This window comes from Delphinapterus leucas, chromosome 3 (assembly GCF_059928025.1).
Source record: "Delphinapterus leucas isolate spDelLeu-1000000601 "Yukka" chromosome 3, BTC_Dleu_Yukka2, whole genome shotgun sequence".
In the NCBI taxonomy this organism is placed as follows: domain Eukaryota; kingdom Metazoa; phylum Chordata; class Mammalia; order Artiodactyla; family Monodontidae; genus Delphinapterus; species Delphinapterus leucas.
The window spans coordinates 154,436,130-154,463,464 of NC_143131.1; the positions used below are offsets into that span (position 1 = coordinate 154,436,130).

Sequence of the window (27,335 nt, forward strand, 5' to 3'; positions counted from 1 at the left end):
ATATTTGAAGAGATTATAGTCGAACACTTCCCTAACATAGGAAAGGAAATAGCCACCCAAGTCCAGGAAGAGCAGAGAGTCCCATACAGGATAAACCCAAGGAGAAACACGCTGAGACACATAGTAATCAAATTGGCAAAAATTAAAGACATAGAAAACTTACTGAAAGCAACAAGGGAAAAACAACAAATAACATACAAGGGAACTCCCATAAGGTGAACATCTGATTTCTCATCAGAAACTCTACAAGCCACAAGGGAGTGACATGATATACTTAAAGTGATGAAAGGGAAGAACCTACAACCAAGATTACTCTACCCGGCAAGGATCTAATTCAGATTCAATGGAGAAATCAAAAGCTTCACAGACAAGCAAAAGCCAAGAGAATTCAGCACCACAAAACCAGCTCTCCAACAAATGCTACAGGAACTTCTCTAAGTGGGAAACACAAGAGAAGAAAAGGACCTACAAAAACAAACCTAAAACAATTAAGAAAATGGTCATAGGAACATACATATTGATAATTACCTTAAACGTGAGTGGATTAAATGCTCCAACCGAAACACACAGGCTTGCTGAATGGATACAAAAACAAGACCCATACATATGTTGTCTACAAGAGACCCACTCAGACATAGGGACACATACAGACTGAAAGTGAGGGGATGGAAAAGATATTCCATGCAAATGGAAATCAAAAGAAAGCTGGAGTAGCAATACCCATATCAGATAAAATAGACTTTAAAATAGAGAATGTTACAAGAGACAAGGAAGGACACTACCTAATGATCAAGGGATCAATCCAAGAGGAAGATACAACAATTATAAATATATATGCACCCAACAAAGGAGCACCGCAATACATAAGGCAACTGCTAACAGCCATAAAAGAGGAAATCAACAGTAACACACTAGTGGGGGACTTTAACACCTCACTTACACCAATGGACAGATCATCCAAAATGAAAATAAATAAGGAAACAGAAGCTTTAAATGACACAATAGACAAGATAGATTTAATTGATATTTATAGGATGTTCCATCCAAAAACAGCAGATTACACTTTCTTCTCAAGTGCACATGGAACCTTCTCCAGGATAGATCACATCTTGGGTCACATATCAAGTCTCAGTAAAGTGAAGAAAATTGAAATCATATCAAGCATCTTTTCTAACCACAATGCTATGAGATTAGAAATGAATTCCAGGGGAAAACAGACACATGGAGGTTAAACAATACGTTACTAAATAAGAGATCACTGAAGAAATCAAAGAGGAAATCAAAAAATACCTAGACACAAATGACAACGAAAACAAGATGATCCAAAACCTATCGGATGCAGCAAAAGCAGTTCTAAAAGTGAAGTTTATATCTATACAAGCCTACCTCAAGTAACAAGAAAAATCTCAAATAAACAATCTAACCTTACACCTAAAGGAACTACAGAAAGAAGAACAAACAAAACCCAAAGTTAGCAGAAGGAAAGAAATCATAAAGATCAGAGCAGAAATAAATGAAATAGAGACAAAACAATAGCAAAGATCAATAAAACTAAAAGCTGGTTCTTTGAGAAGATAAACAAAATTGATAAACCATTAGCCAGACTCATCAAGAAAAAGAGGGAGAGGACTCAAATCAATAAAATTAGAAATGAAAAAGGAGAAGTTACAACAGACACTGCAGAAATACAAAGCATCCTAAGAGACTACTACAAGCAACTCTATGCCAATAAAATGGGCAACCTGGAAGAAATGGACAAATTCTTAGAAAGGTATAACCTTCCAAGACTGAACCATATAGAAAATATGAACAGACCAATCACAAGTAATGAAATTGAAACTGTGATTAAAAATCTTCCAAAAAACAAAAGTCCAGGACCAGATGGCTTCACAGGTGAATTCTATCAAACATTTAGAGAAGAGCTAACACCCGTCCTTCTCAAACTCTTGCAAAAAATTGCGGAGGAAGGAATACTCCCAAACTCATTCTATGAGGCCACCATCACCCTGATACCAAAACCGGACAAAGATACTACAAACAAAGAAAATTACAGACCAATATCACTGATGAATATAGATGCAAAAATCCTCAAGAAAATACTAGCAAACGGAATCCAACAACACATTAAAAGGATCATACACCATGACCAAGTGGGATTTATCTCAGGGATGCAAGGATACTTCAATATACACAAATAAATCAATGTGATACACCATATTAACACACTGAGAAGAAAAACCATATGATCATCTCAATAGATGCAGAAAAATCTTTTGACAAAATTCAACACCCATTTATGACAAAAACTCTCCAGAAAGTGGGCATAGAGGGAACCTACCTCAACATAATAAAGGCCGTATATGACAAACCCACAGCAAACATCATTCTCAATGGTGAAAAACTGAAAGCATTTCCAGTAAGATCAGGAACAAGCCAACGGTGTCCACTCTCACCACTATTATTCAACATAGTTTTGGAAGTTTTAGCCACAGCAATCAGAGAAGAAAAACAAATAAAAGGAATACAAATGGGAAAAGAAGAAGTAACACTGTCACTGTTTACAGATGACATGATACTATACATAGAGAATCCTAAAGATGCCACCAGAAAACTACTAGAGGTAATCAATGAATTTGGTAAAGTTGCAGGATACAAAATTAATGCACAGAAATCTCTTGCATTCCTATATACTAATGATGAAAAATCTGAAAGAGAAATTAAGGAAACACTCCCATTTACCATTGCAACAAAAAGAATAAAATATCTAGGAATAAACCTACTTAGGGAGAGGAAAGACCTGTATGCAGAAAACTATAAGACACTGATGAAAGAAATTAAAGATGATACCAACAGATGGAGAGATATACCCTGTACTTGGATTGGAAGAATCAATATTGTGAAAATGACTATCTACCCAAAGCAATCTACAGATTCAATGCAATCCCTATCAAATTACCAATGGCATTTTTTACAGAACTAGAACAAAAAATCTTAAAATTTGTATGGAGACACAAAGAACCCCGAATAGCCAAAGCAGTCTTGAGGGAAAAAAACGGAGCTGGAAGAAACAGACTCCCTGACTTCAGACAATACTACAAACCTACAGTAATCAAGACAATATGGTACTGGCACAAAAACAGAAATATAGATCAATGGAACAGGATAGAAAGCCCAGAGATAAACCCACGTTCCTATGGTAAACTAATCTATGACAAAGGAGACAAGGATATACAATGGAGAAAAGACAGTCTCTTCAATAAGCGGTGCTGGGGAAACTGGACCGCTACATGTAAAAGAATGAAATTAGAACACTCCCTAACACCATACACACAAAAAAACTCAAAATGGATTAGAGACCTAAATGGAAGACTACACACTATAAAACTCTTAGAGGAAAACATAGGAAGAACACTCTTTGACAGCAAGATCTTTTTTGATCCACCTCCTAGACTAATGGAAATTAAAAAAATAAATAAACAAATGGGACCCAATGAAACTTAAATGCTTTTGCCCAGCAAAGGAAACCATAAACAAGACAAAAAGACAACCGTCAGAACGGGAGAAAATATTTGCAAACAAATCAACGGACAAAGGATTAATCTCCAAAATATATAAACAGCTCATGCAGCTCAATATTAAAAAAACAAACAACCCAATCCAAAAATGGGCAGAAGACCTAAATAGACATTTCTCTAAAGAAGACATACACATGGCTAAGAAGCACATGAAAAGCTTCTCAACATCACTAATTATTAGAGAAATGCAAATTAAAACTACAATGAGGTATCACCTCACACCAGTTAGAATGGGCAGCATCAGAAAATCTACAAACGACAAATGCTGGAGAGGGTGTGGAGAAAAGGGAACCCTCTTGCACTTTTGGTGGGAATGTAAATTGATACAGCCACTATGGAGGACAGTATGGAGGTTCCTTAAAAAACTAAAAATAGAATTACCATATGATGCAGCAATCCCACTACCGGGCATATACCCAGAGAAAACCATTATTCAAAAAGACACATGTACCCCAATGTTCATTGCAGCTCTATTTACAATAGGCAGGTCATGGAAGCAACCTAAATGCCCATCGACAGACGAATGGATAAAGAAGATGTGGCACATATATATTACTCAGCCATAAAATGGAACGTAATTGGGTCATTTCTTGAGACATGGATGATCTAGAGAGTGTCATACAGAGTGACGTAAGTCAGAAAGAGAAAAACAAATATCGTATATTAATGCATATATGTGGAACCTAGAAAAATGGTAGACTTGAACTGGTTTGCAGGGCAGAAGCTGAGACAAAGATGTAGAGAACAAATGTATGGACATCAAGGGGGGAAAGCAGCGGGGGTGTGGGGGTGGTGGTGTGATGAATTGGGCGACTGGGATTGACATGTATACGCTGGTGAAAAATAAATAAATAAATCTAACCACTTATGCTTTAAATAATGCCAAGGGAAAAAAGTTGCTTAAAAATATTCATTTAGAGCAGCGGTAATTGACCTATCGCCATTTGCTGGGTACCAGGGAAGCTGATATTTAGCCTTTCCAAGAATGTAATAGATAACTAATATCACAAACCAGACATCTATTCTATTCTGGCAGTAGCACCAAGGGTTTTATCCTGCAGAAATCTTGGACCAGCTTCCCTCCAAGTTTTCAGTCTCAAAATTTTAGGCTGGATAAGCTACCTCTCTCCCAGAGAAGTCATTGGCTCTGAGACTGCCACAGAAACAAAGCATACTTTTCTCTATTCGCCTATTTGCCATCCAGACTGTCCTGAAACTTGAGATCACTGCTGGGAACAAGTGAGAAAAAGGGTGTAAAAACTTCTTATTCCTCCCTCTTCCCAAGTCCATCAAACATAAAATCTTTGTTATACTGCTTTAGTCAACTTATGTTACCCCTATTTGTGCAATGGGTTAAAAATAAATATGGTAGAGATTATTGAAATAAAATCATAAACTAAACATTAATCTTCAATTATGAGAAAATTTCCATAAAGTACTCATTATGAGCTTGAGACTCTCTGGACACTCTAAGAAATGAGTTAATTTTTCCTTATGGGAAGTAAAGAGGATTGACCAAACATGAATTTTTCCTTTTAAGGAAGAAGCACATGATTTGATATGTGTGTACCTTTCCAGAAGGTAGGTCTTATGTACTATCCCAAAGGAAAAGAACACGTACATTTTGAAGAACTCCTTTGAAAAACATCTCTTTGATTAGAAATGATGTTTGCTTCTTTTCAAAATATTTCTTGGGCTTCCCTGGTGCTGCAGTGGATGAGAGTCCGCCTGCCGATGCAGGAGACACGGGTTCGTGCTCCGGTCCAGGAGGATCCCATACGCCGCGGAGCAGCTGGGCCCGTGAGCCATGGCCACTGGGCCTGCGCGTCCAGAGCCTGTGCTCCGCAACGGGAGAGGCCACAACAGTGAGAGGCCGTGTACCGCAAAAAATAAAATAAAATAAAATAAAGTAATAAATAAAAATATTTCTTATACAGAATAAACAGAAATCTACCTCTTAGGGTACCAAATGTGGGAAGAGAGTTGTGATTCTCTATCATCACGGGTCCTTGAGAAATGTTAGGGATAGAGTCAATCACTTTCCTTTGGACCTTAGAATTGTACCCTATAAGCCATACAAAGACTCCCCAGTAAGGCAAAGACACCTCTATGAGATCTACCCTCAACCATCAACAATGTAGGTTCTGGAGCTAAAATGGTGAATACTACAAGGGATCTCTCCTTCAAGAAGAGAGCTTATAGAAGTATGAAAATATCCATTTATTGCTTGTTGCTTTATTTGAAGGAACTCTAAGGCCAATTCAAAATGTAGTCTAACATAAAGAGGGGGGAGGCAACCCCAAGTTTCCAGAAACTAAATACTTTCTCTTTCACAAATGAGGAAATGTAAATGAGAGGCCTCATCAGGATAGCCCCCACGTTTCCCCAAGTCTAGTGTATAATCTCTCAATGACAAGTGAAATATTTTGTCTTACAACTGTTAAAAATATACCAAAAATGTCAACCCAGTATGGATAAAAGTAAGTTCAGCTAAGGTTTTTAAAGTAAGCATTTTACAGATGGTAATCTAAGGAAGATGCATAGTTTTCCATGCAATACATCTTTCTTTTCCACACATGACTGCTAAACAAACAACTGAACCTGAGACTGATATAACAGAAATAAAGGCTCAAGTCCCAGGAAGACTACAGTCACCCTCTACTGCATGCAAGTAAAAACACATCTACAATAAAATGTGAATTCTAGAAGTAAGTTTGTTACAAACAGAACTATCCATTCTTACCCCAGCCCCAAGACTTTCCCCCTCACCATAAGTCTTTCCTATTTCAGGTCAGGACAACAGTGTCCACCCAGCTACTGAAATCCCCAAAATAGAAAGCATCTCATTATTCTTTTTCAATAACCATCCACCCCAACTCAAAGAATAAGTTTTGTGTAACATTTGAGTTTTTATTTTCATAACGTCAGAACAAAATTGGTAATCATCAACCCATCTCACAACCTACCTGTATACGTGGCTCTCACAGATGCCATAAACATATTAGCTATATCAATCAATAAATCTATGCTTCTTTCTTTGTGAAGTTTTCAATTTGTCAACCAAAACTCTGTTTTCATCTATAATTCCTCTAAAATAGTCACATTCAAAAAATGATTTATAAGAAATTAAAATATTTGTTAAAGTTTGCCAGGCCTGGCATAATATTTTTTAAAAAGTCTTACAAAATAAACGTTAGATGAACTTATTTTTTGTAAATTAATTGTGTCATTTAATCTTCATGATTTATATTTTCAATGTTAATAATAACTTATACAAATGATACCTTAAAATCAATTAATGTTATATGAGTACAAAAAGTGCTTGCACAGATACAGCTCTGGAAATGATATTATATCGTTACCTTTTTTGACTTATGAATCACAATTTTCTAAATATTTAAACTGCACCTTTGCCAAAGATGCAATGTTTCTTTTTCCTTGTCAGTGAAGTACGTTTTCTTCTTCCTTGACAAGACAAAAAATGAACCACTCCAATTTATGAGTCATGAGCTAATCTTTTTTAAAAGACAGTTTTAGAATATAACTTCAAGTAAGTTTCCTCTAAGAATTAATGAATTACAATCTCTCAGAACCTTAGTCACTGAAGTATACACTTCTGAGAATAGAGGCAATGTATGAATTTGCTTAGAAACACTCAATGATATCTTTCATTATTGACAAACTAATTCTGTTGTACACAAAGTGTCTAAAATTTTACTAAATGGCTTGTGGAAGCTCAAAGACTGATCATTAGAAATTCTCCCTTCCACTAGGAGGATGCAATGTTCTTGGGGCTGAGGTATAAAATGAATCATTTGACATTTGAATTCATAATTGTACTGGCAAAATTGATTCTGGGTATTTCACATGAGAGTCCAGAATTTTTCTGGGAAATTGGCATCATATGAAATGAAATGTGTTAATGTCACATTATTAAATACAGAATTCGGGAGCACAACTTTACAGTAGTTTGTGTGAAAATGTATGGGTGTTCATCTGCCCAGGAGAGCAATATGAGCCATTGGTGAGAACTGTGCTAAAAGATCATTTTTAGGAAAAAGTAAAGCTATGATTCTCATACAGATATAAAAAGGAATGCACATTAAAGATTTTACTTTACTTAGATGAGGAAATCAAGCAGATGTTGTAACTGAATGAAGGGAAAAGGAAGAAAAATTCATATGGAGTAAAGGAATGTTGAAATTAATTGCAAATGTGGACAAAACCAGTTTTCCACAGAAAAAAGGTACTCAATTAAAATCACTACTGCACAGAGAAGAGTTTATATATCTATTAGTTACCTGCAACTTACAAAGAGGTGCAAAATAGCTCAGAGACAAGAAACAGAGCTAGAATCTGATAACCAAGAAGGGAAATCTAAGAAGCCTGCATTAAAAAAAGTACGTGTGTGTGTGTGTGTGTGTGTGTGTGTGTGTATATATATATATATATATATATATATATATAGAGAGAGAGAGAGAGAGAGAGAGAGAGAGAGAGAGAAAGGATGCATAGTTTTTCACTGAATACATTTTTTTCTACACATGACTGCTTAATAAACAACTACAACCTGAGGCTGATATAATAGAAATAACGGCTCAAATTCAAGGGAAACTACTGTTACCCTGTACTGCATATAAGTGAGAACACATCTAAAACAAAATATAAATTCCAGACATAATTTTTTTAAAACCAGAACTACCCATTTGTCCCCAGCCCCAAGACCTTTTCTCTCACCCTAAGTCTTTCCTACTTCAAGTGAGGACAGCGTTGTCCACCCAGCTACTCAAATCCCCAGCTAGGAAGTGTCCAATTCTTCCCTTTCAATCACCATCCGCCCCAACTCTAAGGCAAGACAATGCATCATCAAGTCCTTGTTTGAACATGATAATCTCTTTTGGTTTACTGGAAGCCTCTCACTAGTCCCCAGACTCTACTCTTGCCTCCCCACAATTCATTTTTCTTAAAACAGCCAGCGTATTCTTTTAAAAATGAGATCAGATCAAGTCTCTCCACACTCAAAACCAATAGATAGCACTAGGATTTAGAATAAAATCCAAATCCCTTTTATGGGGCATCCTAAGGCCCCAGAATATCTGTCCCTGCCTATGTCCCTAACTTCAATTCTTCTCATTTGCCCGCTTATTCAACTTAGTCCTTATTTATTGGAATCCTCTTGATCCTTTGATCACACCAGCCTGGCTCCCATCTTTGCACTAACATTTTCCTTTATTTGGCCCTCTCTTGTCCCAGATTTTTGAATGCCTGGCTCCTTTTTTGTCTTTCAAAGGCAATTTCCTCAGGGATAACTTCTTGCTCCATTCAATATAATATAATGCTCAAGAACACTGTTTTTTATTTTATTTTTTTCATGGCAACTTACTGCTGAATAAAATTTTAAATTATTTCATGAATATCACCTATGTCCCTGCCCTAATAAGCAAATTACCTAATTTCAAGGACTGTATCTTTTTTGTTCATGACTGTACATAAACACACAATAAGATTCTAATACTGTTGGCCATCAGTCAATATTAGCTGAGTGAATTATACTTGTTTTCTTTCTTCAGGGAAGTGGATAAAGTACATTTTTCTGACGTATGATGAAAGTTCTAGAATTTGTGATAGATAAGTTCAGACTACTGAGGGAAGTCTGATTTAGAGAAAAGAGTAACTTAGAAGATCTGCAGGTATGTTAGCTTTAGGGCTAATGGGGAAGAGGAATTAGACTCATTTTCTTAGGTCTATCAGCATCTAATTCAAGAAAGACTAGCAGGAGTTTATTTATTTATTTATTTTTTGTGATACGCGGGCCTCTCACTGTTGTGGCCTCTCCTGTTGCAGAGCACAGGCTCCGGACGCGCAGGCTCAGCGGCCGTGGCTCACGGACCCAGCTGCTCCGCGGCATGTGGGATCTTCCCGGACCTGGGCACGAACCCATGTTCCCCGCATCAGCAGGCAGACTCTCAACCACTGAGCCACCAGGGAAGCCCAGGAGTTTATTTTTAAAGAAATCAGAATAAAGTCAATGCTGGGGAAATGCTGTAGGCTTTACAATGATAGCAAGAGAAGCTCCCCTACGTAACAGTGAGAGCTGGAATCAATGTCTCCAGTTTAGCCTGAGTATACATCTGATAGAGAAACATCAGCTTTCTGATTTGTTATACGGAGATAACAGTCTTATATTCTTGTTTCTATTCTATTTAGTTGTATAGATCCAAGGAGATTATTTATGAGGATATACTTTGAAAAATGAAATACAGTGCTAACATGAAGCACCACTGTCATTAAACCCATCACTTAACCTCTAAATCTCCATTTCCCTATTTAAACTATCTCAAAATGCCTCTCCCTCTGCTTTTTGAGTCAGAGGTAAATGGAAAAGATTTTATTTTGCTGCTGATGGTAGCAATACAGGTTGCATTAGAAATGAATGGGATGGAAGGACTCTGTTGATTTTTGTTTAACCCTGCAATCGGATCCACAAATGCACAGGGCATTCACCGAGTGGAAATTTATGCCTCCAACTAACAGTAATAAGGTAAGTTTACTTTAAAAATGATATTTGGGGAGTGTTCAATTACTGTGAAGTTATGCCCCCAACCAAAACGTCATCCAGTTCCCTAGAATCATCCACATGTCTTCTGGAAAGGTTTCCTCATTTGCCTCATCCTTCTGGCTTGACTGATGGCTCCCACCCAGCCTAATCACTATCACAAAGCATATGTTGGTTTAGGCAATAACAGACCTTCATAGATCATTTACTGGATTCTCCCTTGACGTAAATTGTTACTTTTCTTTGTTTCTAGCAATAATAATACCGGGCACTGTGTAAAAACTAGCTACCATTGACTGAATGATTGCCAGGTTTTCAAGCACTGAGCTAAAAGCTCAACGTGCATTAACAATGATAATAACATTTGAGACAGACACTGTCACAAGTGCTTTGCAGTCATTATTAGTAACTCATTTCTTTCTCAAAAAACCCTGTGAAGCAGATACAATCTTCCCAAATTTACAAAACAGAAAAGTGAGGCACGATAATATTCCAGAACATGACAGCATTCACAGAACTGGTTACGTGGTTAAGTTGCACTGGAGCTGTGATGGAAGCTCTTAAATGTCTTGCCACAATGCTGGAAAGCAGTTATTGTCTTCAGTAGAAAGATACTGAGATCAATTCTCAAAATTCTGAAGTGACTGGCCCTATTTGCATAGTAAAGACTATGTGATAGGCCAAGGACTCTGTCAAAGTAACCAGATTAGGTCCAAGATGGAATCACTCATGCTAAGCCCCACATCAGCAAACCAAAATTTATCTAAGTTTCCCTACCTGGGCTCTCCAAGCAAAGGAAGGCCCAGGTCAACCAACCAATCATGCTTGCCTGCTTACCAAACCCTTATCCAGCTCCTTGTTCCATATAAGGAAAGGAACTCTCATTAACCCATTAGCAAATGACCAGTATATCGTCCTTGACCCTGCTCACTTTGGTCTATAAAAAGCTCTCACCTTGTACTGCTCTTCAGAGCTCCTTTCTACCTGCTAGATTAAACAGTACCCAAGTCATGAATCACTGAATAGAAGTCAACTAGATCAGTAAGTTATCTGTAGAAAATTTTATTTTAACAACTCTACGGCGATCCTTTCCAAATCCATGATCTCAGCTCTTCCACATGCCTCACGAGCTTTATATCGTGAGAGAACGCTGTGACCTCAGTTTCCTCAGGAAAGTGACTCCTCTCTGCCTAATCATATCATAAGGGAAACCAGGGCTAGAATCAGTAAATGTTTCCCAACAAATAGAACTAAACAGTAAAGTGTTTTAATCCCAGCACATCATTCATTCTAATCACTATATTCTCAGGGGCAAGTACTCAGCAAGCTGTGTGGGAATGACATGCACTGTTTCCATTAAAGTCATAACAGAATCTGTGCACAACACTCCTTCTCACTCCTTCGAAAACTGCTCCCTTGCTCCTCTTCTGGTGAATATTAGCATCTACAATGTGTTCTGCTTTGCCTCTGCATTCCTGGTCTGAAACTCTTTTCTGGAAAAAAGGCTTACAAAGAGTTCCTGGAAGTAAGAATTATAGACCCCCAGGGTACCTAAGGATAGGAAACTCACAAATTAATCCAATATGTAATTAGTTTTTTCCTTTTTCTCAGAGATAATAAAAATTAAGTGTTCTCACAAATATAGTAACTGAATATCCAAAACAATATTACTGAATCATGTTGGCTTAAAATGTACATGATAGAAGACTCACTTGATTTTTGTCATCAATTAAAAGTTATTAAGTATTAAGGAAATTATATTTTATTTTTTTGGTCTGAACATGTTTTATGATTCCTTTCTAATCACATCTCCTTCTAAAAAAATTATCTACCTTTTTTAGAGACAAGAGCTAACATGTCCATGTTTTATTTTATAATCATAGCTGATACCTTGTGAGTCATAGTTGTTCGGGTTGGACTAAGGAACTTGAACCCTTGGACTGGCAGAAGGCTGTGCTTTGTGGAGCTTAGTTCAAAAATAGGCTTCACCATTCATATCTTTCCCTGGGAATCTGGAAGGGTGTAATTGAGAGATTAGATAGTTAGAAACGGTAATAAAATAGTTTTTGAATAAAAAGGCAATAATTAATCTCAAACCCTTTACTTCTCGTATGGCAGAATTTTTCAACTTTGGCACTACTGATATTTGGGGCTAGAAAAAAATTTTTTAATTTTTACTTTATATTGGAGTATAGTTGATTAACAATGCTGTGTTAGCTTCAGGTGTACAGCAAAGTGACTCAGCTGTACGTATACATGTATCTACTCTTTATCGAATTTTTTTTCCCATATAAGTTATTACAGAGTATTGAGCAGAGTTCCTGGTGCTATACAGTAGCTCCTTGTTGGTTATCTATTTTAAATATAGCAGTATTATTATTGTTATTTTTACGCGGGTTGTTACCTGGTGCGTTGAATGATGTTTGGCAGCATCCTTGAACTCTAATGACCAGAAGCCAGTAGAATCTCCTTCTTCAGTCCTGACAATCACAAATGTTTTCTGACATTGTCAAATGTCCCCTATCAAAATCACTTCCAGTTGAGAATCACTGCCTTATGGATCTTGAACCAGTAGATCAATATACATAGAAATCAAAAGGGGAAATTTAACAGCTGTCATTCTGGTAAAGCCAGAATACAGCTTGGAATTTAAAATCAAGACTTCTTTCAGGACTTTCCTGGTGGTCCAGCAGTTAAGACTATGCACTTCCACTGCGGGTTCAATCCCTGGTTGGGGAACTAAGATTCCCCATGCTGCGTGGTGCGGCCAAAAAAGAAAAAAAAAAGGATTTCTTTCTTTCCCTCTGAAGTGAAACTAGTGAGAAACAGAAAGAACAAGAGAATGAGAATAAGAACGAGTGGTAAATTCTTGGCAGCCCAGGTCCCAATTCCCTCAATCATATTAGTTACATATTCCCAAATGAAGGAGTTGCTCTGAGGAGAAAAGAGGAAAATGCTTTCCTTACCCCAACAGAGGCAAGGCTTCCTAGGTTATACATGAGATTAAAATACAAGTTAGAGAAAAAAATGTGTGCTGTAGAAAGGGGACAAAGATAATCTAGGAGAAGTAACCTACGCAAATAGGCAAGCTGGACAATGAAGATGTAGAAAACCAGCGTCAGCAGATAAGTTCCAGAGGTTGGAATGGGGAATACAGCAGATGGACACAGAGCACCAAAGACTCAGAGAGGGAGCAAAATATTTCTCTCTACGCCTAAGCTTCCAGGTCCAGTCAGAGTCCATATGTAATTATAACAACCATTTGTCCACTGCAATAATCTGACTGAATTCTTCCTCGTAACCAAATGAGCCAGATTCAAACACTGATACTGCTATCATTTGTATGAAAAGAAGAGTAACTAGTCAATAATGTCAATCCAAATCTGAACCCATGTCATTTTTTTAAAAATTCAATTTTAATAGCTAAAAGGCAGGCTTGATTTTCTCGTGGATTTTTTTTTTTTTTTTTTTTTTTGTAGTACGCGGGCCTCTCACTGCTGTGGCCTCTCCCGTTGCAGAGCACAGGCTCCGGACGCGCAGGCTCAGCGGCCACAGCTCACGAGCCCAGCCGCTCCGCGGCATGTGGGATCCTCCCGGACCGGGGCACGAACCCGCGTCCCCTGCATCGGGAGGCAGACTCCCAACCACTGCGCCACCAGGGAAGCCCTTTTTTGTGGATTTTTAAAGCAGTTTTGAGAGAGAAAGAAAAAGAATAAATGGCATTTTGCATCTTTCCTGGCATCCCAAGACCTTAAACAGCTTAAGACTAGGAGATAACTTCCTTTCCTCTACTGATTTTTCCCTTTTAGTTAGGTGCCTTTATAATAAGTTCAGTTATCTTTCTCTATTATATTTTTGTGAAAACTGCTTTTCTCTGCCAGAGATTGTATCTACTTCCTACACCCTTAAGAGATTCTATTTTCTTCTACAATTTTCAGTTCCTCAGAGTGCCTTGTATAAATTTTCTAAATGTAGCACTGTAATCAAGGTTTCTAACTGTAAAAAAACAAAAACACAACAACAACAAACAGGCCTCAAGTTTCATATTTTTAGAACAATGACCAGGTGTTACTATGAAAAACCAGTTTCAGTTTGTCACTGATAAGACAAACTAAACTAAGAGGACTTTTTTCTTTACCCTCCCAAATGTGTTAAATGTACTATCCTCACCTCTATTTTTTTTCTTCCTTGCATTGCTTAATTCACCTTTTATGATGGCAAGCATCAGGCAGGTCTTAAAAAAAAAAAAAAAAAACTTCATCGTTTGCTATCATACGCCTTAAACAATGAGTCATCTAAAGAAGTGAACATTCTTGTTATTTCAAATCATTACTGAAAATTAGAAGCAAATGAAGCTAGAATATAAGTCTCAGAATTTTAAAAACTTGAGAAACATTAAAGAAAACGCAGTTCATCTCCCACTGTAGCTGGAACAAATAAACCCCAGAAAACTTTGCTCAAGGCCAAACAATAAGTAGGTCTGAGAGTTGAACCTAGATCATTTTACTCTAAATACTGTTCACCACTCTCTGGCCCTACCATTATAACACACTGTCTCTATGTCTTTCTCTACTGTGTCATATGTAGTCACCATGTAACTAAAAAGTATACTGAGGATTTAATTTTTCTATCAGGTAGGTTCACATTGAACCACCCTAGGCATTATGAGGGGAAAAATAGAAGCTAATATTTATTATCCACTCTGTGCCAGGCATTTGGCTAAGGAAACTGTATGCAAGTATCCCATTTAATCACCAAAATGTTTGCAATCTATGAAGTAGGCACCAAGGCAGTCTTACTCAGGGTTCAGCTGTAGAGCATAGAATCTTTCCTAGATACCTGAAGTAGAAAAGCTTATAATTAGAGAGAAGGGAAGCAACAGACCCTAGACTGAGGTTCTGGCCACACCAGGCTGCCACAACAGCTACTGCCTCTGCAATGGTGAGGAAGCAGATTCTCAAATCAGGAAACACCGCTGAAGCTGATGACTCCAGCAACTGAGAACCTCTGCCACCATCTGCACCAGAAAATTCCAAATCCATGTCCCCGTGAGAATGTGTGACTTGCAGAACTAAAATCACATCCAGAACCATAGCTGTAAAGGAGCTGGGGAACATCCTGAAGAGACTGGAAAGGGAAGAAGTATAGGAAGGCACACAAGAAAGCAGTGGGAGTGGATACTGCAAAAGTCAATATAAACAAATTTACAGAAAACTCCAAATGCCTTCTGAACAATTTCTGATCCTCAGGATCAAAATCCCAAAAAGTATAATAACATCACTTTTATAATAAAATAATGAAAATTAATTTGAAGACAATATTAGATTGAAAGTCACTGTAGGAGAGAAAGGGTTTCCTAAAAGAAAATTGTAATCTGGAAAAAAAAAAGAAGAAAGTGTTTCTTTTCTGAGTTAATGTCATGTTAATATAAGTCTAACTTCTAGAAGTAACTTGTAATTACAATCATTTATTTTATTTATTATTTTCTGCTTTTACTAAAATGAATTTAGTACATGGTTAGGTTTTGGATAGCTGCCATCCACACTAAAATGAACAGTAATGAAACTTGCTATTAGTGCTTTTAAGAGCATGCTAATGTTACTCATTAAACACTGGATGGATTGTTTCTCAGCCCATGTTCCATGGTGGCTGCATTTGATTATGTATATGTTGGCCGAAATGCTGGCAAATGACATGGACTGTCCTCCCAGAACACGCATGGAAATGAAATGTGTGCATCCTGAGGCGAGCTGGGTGAGAAAAGTTCGACACTTAATGAAATCAACAAAGAGCCTGTTTGTCAAGGGTGACTTGAAGTGTGTGTAAATGATCCTTGCCTCCATGAGCACGATGAGGTGATTTTACCATCAGTGATTTTAGGTGATTAAACACCTCTGGTCTGCTGCTCCCATTAAGGGAGATTATTCTTACTTTCATCCTTGCAACAAAGCTAAGGTTTATGCTTTATTAGGGAGTCTGTGGTGACTAGATGTGTCATTATCTGTCCTACCATCCACCACTGGGTTTAGAATTTTTACTTCAAAATGACCACCATTCACTCTTTCAGATTCCTTCTAGTTTACTATTTAATGTGTGCTTGTTCTGCACTATTCTCGATGGAGCTCATGCTGTTTATGTTTCCAGAGCTTCTTAAGACTCATCCTTGAATAAAGATTAGGAAAAAGTCATTTGCGTTTCCTCCAAAGAACAGCTATTAGATGGGTAATGGATCCTGGAGCTCAGGTTATTAAATATTCAACTGTCCTTCTGGATCATCAGGAGGTGCATATCCCAGTTTGACAGGGACAAAGTTAGCCTATAAAACGACCCAATTTCTCTGGTTAAGGGCTGTGAATCTCATTTTATAGGGTATGCAAGAATGATCAATGATTTTATTTTCATTTAATCAAATTATATTCAGCCTCAAAAGCCTAATGGGCTGCTAGGAAATTCTGATCTCTGCCATTGCTGGGTGTATCACCTTCAGGGTTCACCCATAATTTAGGACATTCTAGAGAAAGAGCTTCATCTTGCAGTCTTCTGTGGCCACAGCAGAAATCCTCATTATGCAAGTCTATAATCTAAAAGCTATTTGATTTTACGCCATGTATGTACCTGGGGATGTACGCTGAGACTAGGAGCCTCTAGAATCTCACCTTCAAACTGCTTCCCATTCCTTCCAAAATCCTGTCACCATCAATGTGCATCCTCCAAAATTCCAATCCTAAACATAGGCACTTAGTATCATCTTTCCAGGATGCTCAGCCTTTAAAGATCAAAACCCAGGAGAGGAATATATCTTCCAGGAAATTTCTGCAAGTTAGCACTGAAATACAAGCCTGCCCTGAGACAAAAGAGCATAAAAGGTGCTAAGATACTTTTGTGAAATGTGGCTGGGGAGGATTCAGACGAGGAGAAAAAAATTAAGAAGAATTATTTCCATAAATTATTCTGAATACTTACTGTGTGCCAGGCACTGTTTTAAGTGCTATATTTGAATGGTGTTTTACTAAGCTCTCAAGATAAGTCCCAAGTGAGGATTAAATGAAACATCACTAATACATGCCAAACAACTATTTTAAGCACATTCGAAAGATCATTACCTCATATAATCACATAACAACTCTATCAGGTAGGAACTACTGTTATCACCAAATGAAGAACTAAGGCATAGAAAGATAAGTAAGGTGCTGAAAAGGGGTCACTGGACCTGTATGGAAGAATGTTTTTTAAATGGGACATTGGCCTTAAGCACTTAGAAATCTAAGATAAGCATTTTAAAGTTATTCCAAACAGGGCTACATGAATGGCCAGAGTGGGCAGCTTCTCTGTGCCAAAAGATACATAATTATAGGTCAAAAAACAATTACCACTTTCAGTGTGTAAGATATTTTAACAGCTATTTTGTTCTAACAGTTATTAAAGTGAATATAGAACTGACTTATATCAGTGGTTTCACTTTTCATACTTAATTACCCAGTTACCCTTATAAAGCACTAAAGAAAATATGGGGGAGTCCAGATGGCAGACTAGGAGGGCATGAAATTCGCATCTTGGCACAACTAGGGCACCTACCAGGCACCGGTAGGGGACCACGGACGCCTAAGGGGACGGGAGGAACCCCCAGCAACCAAGTACCACATGGGGCATGGGGAGAGTGAGTGGGGAGGAGAAGTGGAGGTGGGACTGGACTGGCGCCCCTGAGGGGCAGCTGGGGGAGAGGAAGAGATCCCACACCTGGAGGGGGAAATTGGGGGACCACTGGGAGGGCAGAGGATCAAAAGGGAGGGTGGCTAGGTTTCCCCTACTCTCTTGGGCCCCAGAAGCCTGATGAAATCCCGGACCTGATCCTCTGCCCACCTAAACCCCTCCAGCTGCGTGGGTCCTGACGGAGTGGGAGGGAGGAAAGGGGGAGCAAAAGTAAACGCCAGACCTCTGGGACCTTCACCCCTGAGGGGCAAATGGGTGGGGGTAGGAGTTCCTACACTCAGTGGGACCAGCCCACAGTTAGGGTCCAGCGGCGACTGTGGAGACCCTGGGAGAGACCATGGGGGAGGGCGTGGAGGAACAGAAAGGAACATGGCCAGCGCTTTCGCTGCCCACTTAGGCACCGGGGAGCCTGTTGGGCTCCCAGGCCTAATTCTCTGCCCTGGGAGCCTCCCTCCTACCAGGTAGAGCCCAAGCCCTGCCCCTACACCCCCACCCAGGGCCCCACCTCTACACTCGGAGACCCCTTCTGAGACCCCCTCCAAACACCCTGGGCCTAAACCCCACACACACACCCTCACCCATGGCCCTACCTCCAAACTCCCGAAATCCACACTCCAGAGAACCCCTTTGGATGTGCTGCCTCTCCCATTCCGTGTAGGTCCTAGGCAGAGGCCCCACCACACACTTGAATGTTGCCCAGCCTAGTCCCCACACCCAAGGCCTTTTCTGGCTGTGTGGGTCCTGAGTCTAGGCCCCGCCCCACACTCAAACGTCACCACCCTGGCTAGGCCCTGCCCAACCCTAAACCCTGCCCCTGCCTAAGTTCCACCCCCCCACCTAAACTCCACCCCCAAGAGCCAAGGCCTTTTTTTTCCTTTTCTCTTCTTTTAGGTTGGGGTGCTGTTTTACCTTCTTCTTGATAATTCATTAATATAATTATTTTTTTCTAATAAACCTTTTATTTTTCTAATTTTATTTTATTCTCTATACATTGTTATTGTTCTGCTCCTTTTGGGTTGTTCCCCCCCGCCACTTTTTTTTCTTGTTTCTGGTGTGGTTTTGTTTTCCCTTGTTGCGGTTGCAGTTGTTTCAATTATATTTTTATTTTTCCTAATACATTTTTTATTGTTCTAATTTTATATTTATTCTTTGTTATTGTACTGCTCCTTTTATTCTTTTTTATTCTTTTTTTTTAATGATGCTATGCAGCTTGCAGGTTCTTGGTTCCCAGGCCAGAGGTCAGGCCCGAGCTCCTGTGGTGGGAGCACCAAGTCCAAGCTGCTGGACTAACAAAGAACCTCAGATGCCGGGAAATATTAATTGAGGTGAGGCCTCCTGGAGGTCCTCATCTCGGCACTAAGGTCCAGCTCTACCTAACTTCCTGCAAACTCCATTGAAGGAAGCCTCAGGCCAAACAACCAGTAAGACAGGAATACAGCCCCTCCCATCAAAAAAAAAATGAAACAACAAAAATTATGTTACAGATGAAGGAGCAAGGTAAAATCCTACAAGACCAAATAAATGAAGACAAAATATGCAACCTACCTGAAAAGGAATTCAGAGTAAGGACAGTAAAGATGATCCAAAATCTCAGAAACAGAATGGAGAAAAACACAAACATTTAACAAGGATCTAAAGGAACTGAAGAGCAAACAAACAGTGATGAACAATGTAATAACTGATATTAAAAATACTGTAGAAGGAATCAATAGCAGAATAACTGAGGCAGAAGAATGGATGAATGAGCTGGAAGATAAAATGGTGAAAACAACTGCCAGGGAGCAGAATAAAGAAAAAAAAAATGAAAAGAACTGAGAACAGTCTCAGAGACTTCTGGGACAACATTAAACACACCAACATTCGAATTATAATGGTCCCAGAAGAAAAAGAGAAAAAGAAAGGGTCTGAGAAAATATTTGAAGAGATTAGAGTCAAAAACTTCCCTAACAAGGGAAAGGAAATAGTCAATCAAGTCCAGGAAGTGCAGAGAGTTCCATACAGGAAAAACCCAAAGAGAAACACACCAAGACACATATTAATCAAACTATCAAAAATTAAATACAAAGAAAAATATTAAAAGCAGTAATGGAAAAGCAACAAATATCACACAAGGGAATCCCCATAAGGTTAACAGCTGATCTTTCAGCAGAAACTCTGCAAGCCAGAAGCGAATGGCAGGACATATTTAAAGTGATGAAAGGGAAAAACCTACAACCAACATGACTCTACCCAGCAAGGATCTCATTCAGATTTGACAGAGAAATTAAAACCTTTACAGACATGCAAAAGCTAAGAGAATTTAGCACCATCAAACCAGCTTTACAACAAATGATAAAGGAACTTCTCTAGGCAGGAAACACAAGAGAAGGAAAAGACCTACAATAATAAACCCAAAACAATTAAGAAAATGGTAATAGGAACATACATATCAATAATTACCATAAATGTAAATGGATTAAATGCTCCAACAAAAAGACACAGACTGGCTGAATGGATACAAACACAAGACCCATATTTATGCTGTCTACAAGAGACCCACTTCAGACCTAGGGACACATACTGACTGAAAGTGAGGGAATGGAAAAAGATATTCCATGCAAATGGAAATCAAAAGAAAGCTGGAGTAGCAATTCTCATATCAGACAAAAGAGACTTTAAAACAAAGGCAAGAGACAAAGAAGGACACTACATGATGATCAAGGGATCAACCCAAGTAAAATATATAACAATTGTAAATATTTATGCACCCAACAAAGGAGCACCTCAATACATAAAGCAAATACTAACAGCCATAAAAGGGGAAATCGACAGTAACACAATCATAGGAGGGGACTTTAACACTCCACTTTCACCAATGGACAGATCATCCAAAATGAAAATAAATAACGAAACACAAGCTTTAAATGATACATTAAACAAGATGGACTTAATTGATATTTATAGGACATTCCATTCAAAAACAAGAGAATAAACATTCTTCTCAAGTGCTCATGGAACATTCTCCAGGATAGATCATATCTTGGGTCACAAATCGAGCCTTGGTAAATTTAAGAACATTCAAATTGTATCAAGTATCTTTTCCAACTACAACGCTATGAGACTAAATATCAATTGCAGGAAAAATGTGCAAAAAATACAGACACATGGACGCTAAACAATACACTACTAAATAACCAAGATATCACTGAAGAAATCAAAGAGGAAATAAAAAAATACCTTGAAACAAATGACAATGAAAACATGATGACACAAAAACCTATGGGATGCAGCAAAATCAGTTCTAAGAGCGAAGTTTCTATCAATACAACCCTACCTTAAAAAACAAGAAACATCTCAAATAAACAACCTACATGTAAATGAATGAAATTAGAACACTCCCTAAAACCATACACAAAAATAAACTCAAAATGGATTAAAGACCTAAGTGTAAGACCAGACACCATCAAACTCTTAGAGGAAAACATAGGCAGAACACTCTATGACATAAATCACAGCAAGATCCCTTTTGACCCACCTCCTAGAGAAATGGAAATAAAAACGAAAAAAAACCAATGGGACCTAATGAAACTTCAAAGCTTTTGCACAGCAAAGGGAAACATAAACAAGACGAAAAGACAACCCTCAGAATGGGAGAAAATATTTGCAAATGAAGCAACTGACAAAGGATTAATCTCCAAATCATACAAACAACTCATGCAGCTCAATATCAAAAAAATAAGCAACCCAATCCAAAAAAAGGCAGAAGACCTAAATAGACATTTCTCCAAAGAAGATATACAGATTGACAACAAACACATGAAAGGATGCTCAACATCACTAATCATTAGAGAAATGCAAATCACTAATCATTAGAGAAATGCAAATCAAAACCACAAGGAGGTATCACATGACACTGGTCAGAATGGCCATCATCAAAAAATCTACAAACAATAAATGCTGGAGAGGGTGTGCAGAAAAGGGAATCCTCTTGTACTGTTGGTGGGAATGTAAATTGATACAGCCACTGTGGAGAACAGTATGGAGGTTCCTTAAAAAACTAAAAATAGAACTACCATACAACCCAGCAATCCCACTACTGGGTATATACCCTGAGAAAACCATAATTCAAAAAGAGTCATGTACCAAAATGTTCATTGCAGCTCTATTTACAATAGTGAGGATATGGAAGCAACCTAAGTGTCCATCAACAGATGAATGGATAAAGAAGATGTGGTGTATATATATATATACATGGACTATTACTCCACCATAAAAAGGAATGAAATTGAGTTATTTGTAGTGAGGTGGATGGACCTAGAATCCGTCATGCAGAGTGAAGCAAGTCAGAAAGAGAAAAACAAATACCGTACGCTAACACATGTATATGGAATTTTAAAAAGCCGTACTGATGAACCTAGTGGCAGGGCAGGAATAAAGATGTAGACGTAGAGAACGGATTTGAGGGCACAGGGGAGGGGGCAGGCGATGCTGGGATGAAGTGAAAGAGTAGCACTGACATATATACACTACCAAACGTAAAATGGATGGCTAGTAGGAAGCTGCTGCATAGCACAAGGAGGTCAGCTTGGTGCTTTGTGACGACCTAGAGGGGTGGGATAGGGAGGGTGGGAGGGAGGCTCAAGACGGAGGGGATATGGGGATATATGTATACATATAGCTGATTCACTTTGTTGTACAGCAGAAACTAACACAACATTGTAAAGCATTTATACTCCAATAAACATGTGAAAAAAAAAGAAAATATGGGGCAATCTAAATAAATTATGTAAATTACAGGTTGCACAGGGATTTGGAGAAAACAATGGCAGTGGTACACAATCCCTGTCGTTCAGACAATTCTGCTCTTGGTATCGGTAGGCAGGAGTGTTAGGTATGTGAAAACATGATGGAAGAACACATGCTAGCATGTAAAGGAGGCCAGGATTCCTCCCTGTGAATGGAGGTGTTCAGAGACATTACTATACACTCACATGAGGCATATTCAGGAAAAGGGAGATTGCTTTGGCCAAAACAGAGTTAGTAAACCAGAAGCAAACTGCAACTGATCCTAACAAAGTGAACAGTAATGGTGGAAATATCAGCAGAGGCTAAATTATGAGGAGCTTTGAATATTAACTTTAGACTTGCTTATATAGTTACAAACGCTCATGGTATATGTCATTTTTTTCCATGTTGCATATAAAAGTGATACAAGCTCCTAATGAAAATTTCAATCAGTAATTAAATGTATAAATTTTTAAAAATCTATTTACATTTATTTCTAAGAGGTAACTGTTCTAATAAAATAGGGTATATCCTTCCAAACTTTGTCTGTACATACACAGGTACATATGTAAACACATACTTATTTTCTCAACTAAATTGTGTATCTACTCTAAAATCCCTCATAGCTTGCTTTCTTATTTGACAATCCATCTTGGGGATTTTTCTATGTTAAGCCAGGTAGATTTATCTCTTTTAATAGTTACATAGTATTCTACTTTGCAGATACAGCATTATTGATTCAACCAAGCCCCAGTTGATTGGCATTTGAGTTCACTGATGATTTTGAATAGACAACAAAAACTTTAAAGAAAAGGAACTGTTTAAATACAACCATTAAAATATCTCACATACTAAGAGTGGTAATTGTTCTTTGATCTAGAATAAAACATCCTATTGCACAGATGAGCTGTCCACTCTGAACATCCATACAGACTTGTATAGAATAATGTTAAAAATTTAAAGCAATGTGCCAGAAGATGATTTACAGAAGAAATCTTTAACTTTTTTCTAATCATAGATTTCCTCTAAAAATCAGATCAAAATCTGATTGTAGTATTTTGCATTCAACGTCAGGGGCTGAACCTTTGAAATTTATAAGTGGAGAACATCATGTATTATATAGAGCCAGGACTCCAGATAGTGAAAATAGCTGATTATTGCAAGTGCTTAATTATGGTAGCAACAATTAGAATAAGGGGGAAAAGACTGATGAGATATCAAGGAAAACTATCAATACAGCTTGATAACTAATTGCACAAGAAGAGTAAAGGGGAGTGTATACTTAAAAGTGGTTTCAAGGTTCTGATTTGGGGTGAAATAATGATGGTTTTAATTGTCACTTGACAACTTTTTCACATCAGAAAGAAGATAGAAAGAAAGACAGAGAGACAGGAAAAGGAAGGAAGGGTGGGAGGAAGGGAGGGAGGGAAGGAGGAAGGAAGGGAGGGAGGAAGAAAGGGAAAGAAAGAAAGAAAGAAAGAAAGAAAGGAGGGAGGGAGGGAGGGAGGGAGGAAGGAAGGAAGGAAGGAAGGAAAGAAAAGAATACCTCTAATGTCACTTGGTCAAGAAAAGTGGGAAAGGTCGTTACATGATTAAGGCAAATTCATATTAAAATAACCAGGACCCTACAAGAATCTGATACAAAGGGGTAATACTACTACACTGAACGGAAAGACTTTCCTTCCAAGGAGACACTTTTATTCCCCTAAAATATCAAGATGCAATAGAATCCTCTTCTAACAAGTACTGTGAACCATTAGGTTTCAGGGAAGTCAAACAAAGACAGTCCTACAAACAAAACCTGCATTCTTTGAAGGAAGTGTAAATTGAGACAAGCTGAAAAGAAACCATTTCACTGATCTCAGGGTATCAATAATTCACAGGTAATGATCAATAACTGGCCACCCTAGTTGATCTGTAAATCAAAGCTGTACCACACAGCACTCCATTGCTCTTCATCAGCATCTTTATACATTATAATGCAACTTTTACTCTGTGCTTTCAATAATCAAATCTGCTGATATGAGATCTGGTTGCAGTTTCTAAGAACAGAAACCCATGGTGGTTCTAAATTATTAAATGCAATTTTAAAATGCAAAATGTTCATTTTTCTTCATCCAAAAAAACCCTTACATACCGTGTTGATAGCAAAATGGATGGTATTAAAGTTACAAAGTAATGATTAAAATCACAAAAGCAGATAGAATGGACCTGATTCTGGTTGTTATGAGGAGAATGTTAAGGAGATGGGGCATGGAGGGCTTTAGAGTTTATGGCTCATCACCATTTGTTGGAAACAAGCAATCAATAGGATATATGACTCTGACAAAGATGGGAAACATTTTGAGCCATTATTTTCACCCTCTCTCACAGATGAACGGGATATGAGCAAAGAAGTGTGGGCCTGTATATTTTCCAATGACTTACAAATTTAATAAAAAAGAAAGAACATCCATTGATCCTTTTTATGGGTCCTAAAGTATGGATGTTCATAGAAAGAATTGTAAGAAATAAAGCATCACATCTTTACTCACTACTTTAACTGCATGCTTCTAATGGCACATTTGTTTGAATCAATTTTTAGACTGCTATTCCTTTTAGTAGTATTTCCCTCCCTCACTAGCAAGATTCACTATGGAAAAATATTAACTATTTCTCAAGTATGTGCTATATTATAGCATGAAAAGTCTCCAAAGGTGTTTTGGGGGGTAGAAATTGGTTTAAACCCAGCATGTCTTATCCTATCGAATTGTTCTTCCTTACCTCCCGCCAACTCATAAAGTCAGCAATGAGGTAATAAGAGCTGCACCCAGAAAGCTTTCTCCCCAAACTGTCATTAGGCTATCTAGTAGAGCAGGTCATATGGTACATGTCCTCACATCTTTTGGAGACAACTATTAAAATACCCTCAGAACAAAAGAAATAGGCTTGTGTTTTGAGAGCAATCTTTTGTTTGAGATTAAATTACAGAACCCACCCAGTAAAGGCAATTTCAGTGTAAGCAAACTTAAGTTTGGTGACCTTTTCCAGGTGTCTGAGGTACCACAGGGCACTTCTGATAGCTGGGGCAGGGGGCGGGGGCAGGTCAATGTAATACTGTGATGCTAGAGAACTGTCCACAATACCGCCCTTTCTTCTGACACCATCTAAATAGTCTGGGCATTTCCCTAATCACCCTCACTTTTGACACAAATTACAAGTTCAGAGATCCCCAAGACCACCCGCAAGTTCGATAATTTTCTAGAAAAACGGACAAATATCACTGAAAGCTATTATACTCATGGCTATAGCCTATTACAATGAAAGAATACCAATTAAAATCAGACAAAGGAAAAAATGCAATTGGTAGACTTTAGAAGGTCTCCAAACACGGATCATCCAGCTGTCCTTTCCTGGTGAAGTCATGGACAGTGTTAACTCCTCTCATCAATGACGTGTGCTAATAGACATGAAGAATTTGCATTCAGGAAAGCTCACCTAAGCTTTGGTTTCTAGAGTTTTAACTGGAGCTTAGTCACAGACCCAGTTGACTGCCTCCTGGAGGAGTTGGTCGGGGTTATTCTATAAAGACATTATTAAGAAACTGACAAAATTGAAAGATGCACTGTAGATTAAAGGATTATATTCATGTAAATTTTTAAAGTTGATAACTGTACTATGATGTGAAAATGTAAGAGGATAACCCTATTCTTAGGAAACACACACTGACATATTTAGCGATAAAGGGTCAAACTATTATACATGTGTAACTTACCCTAAAATAGCTCAAAATATTATGTGCATATGTATATATACAATTACTTACATATATACTCTGTGTGTTTATATAGAGACACATATATACATATATGTGTGTATATATGTGAGTGATCAGTCTGTTCAAATAATCTATTTCTTCCTGATTCAGTTTTGGTGGACTGTAAATGTTTAGAATTTTGTCCATTTCTTCAAGGCTCTCCAATTGTTGGCATACAATTGTTCATAGTATTCTCTTATGGTTTATGTAGTTCTGTGGTATTGGTTATTGTTTCTCCTTTTTCATTTTTTATTTTGTTTATTTGGATTATTTATCTTTTCTTCTTGGTGAGCCTACCCAGAAGTTGGTCAATTTTGTTTACCCTTTCAAAGAAACAGCTATTGATTTTATTGATTTCTTTTTCTATCGTTTTTTAAATATCTTTTATTTCCTCTGATTTTTATTATTTCCTTCTTTCTGCTAAATTTAAGTTTTGTTTGTTCTTCTTTTTCTAATTATTTTAGGAGGTAGGTTAGGTTGTTTATTTGAGATTTTGCTTGTTTTCTGAGGAAGACCTGTATCACTATGAACATCCATCTAAGAACTGCGTTTGCTGCATTCCGTAAATTTTTGTATGGTTGTGTATTCACTGTCATTTATCTCAAGGTATTGTTAAATTTATTCTTTGGTTTCATCGTCGGCCCTTTGGTCTTTTAGTAGCATGTTGTTTAGTTTCCATGTAATCATTTTGTTTTGTTTTCTCATTTACTTTTCTGTGGTTGATTTCTAGCTTCATGTCACTGTGGTAAAAAAAAATGCTTGAAATAATTTCTATACTCTTAAGTTGGCTGAGGTTTTTTCTGTGCCCTAGTATGTGGTCAGTCCTAGAAAATGTTCCATGTGCACTTGAAAACAATGTGTATTCTGCTTTTTTTTGGATGTAATGTTCCAAAAATATCAGTTAAGTCTAATTGTTCTATTGCATCATTTAGGA

At 37.9% G+C, this 27,335-nt stretch overlaps 1 long non-coding RNA gene across 3 annotated transcripts in view; it reads right to left on the reverse strand.

The window, feature by feature from the left end:
• LOC149749812 (uncharacterized) overlaps nucleotides 1–23,003 on the reverse strand; it is an 80,026-nt gene extending 57,023 nt beyond the window's left edge. Inside the window, exons 1-5 of one of the 3 annotated variants that reach the window (XR_016392535.1) lie at nucleotides 18,432–23,003; nucleotides 16,788–16,975; nucleotides 12,536–12,946; nucleotides 12,022–12,143; nucleotides 2,546–7,040 (exon numbers count right to left, since the gene is read on the reverse strand). This is a non-coding gene — a long non-coding RNA (uncharacterized LOC149749812). Of the gene's footprint in view, nucleotides 1–2,545; nucleotides 7,041–12,021; nucleotides 12,144–12,535; nucleotides 12,947–16,787; nucleotides 16,976–18,431 lie in introns of those variants that run through there. The other 2 variants (XR_016392536.1, XR_016392534.1) reach the window with 2 other exon arrangements.
• Between the last annotated feature and the right edge of the window lie 4,332 nt (nucleotides 23,004–27,335).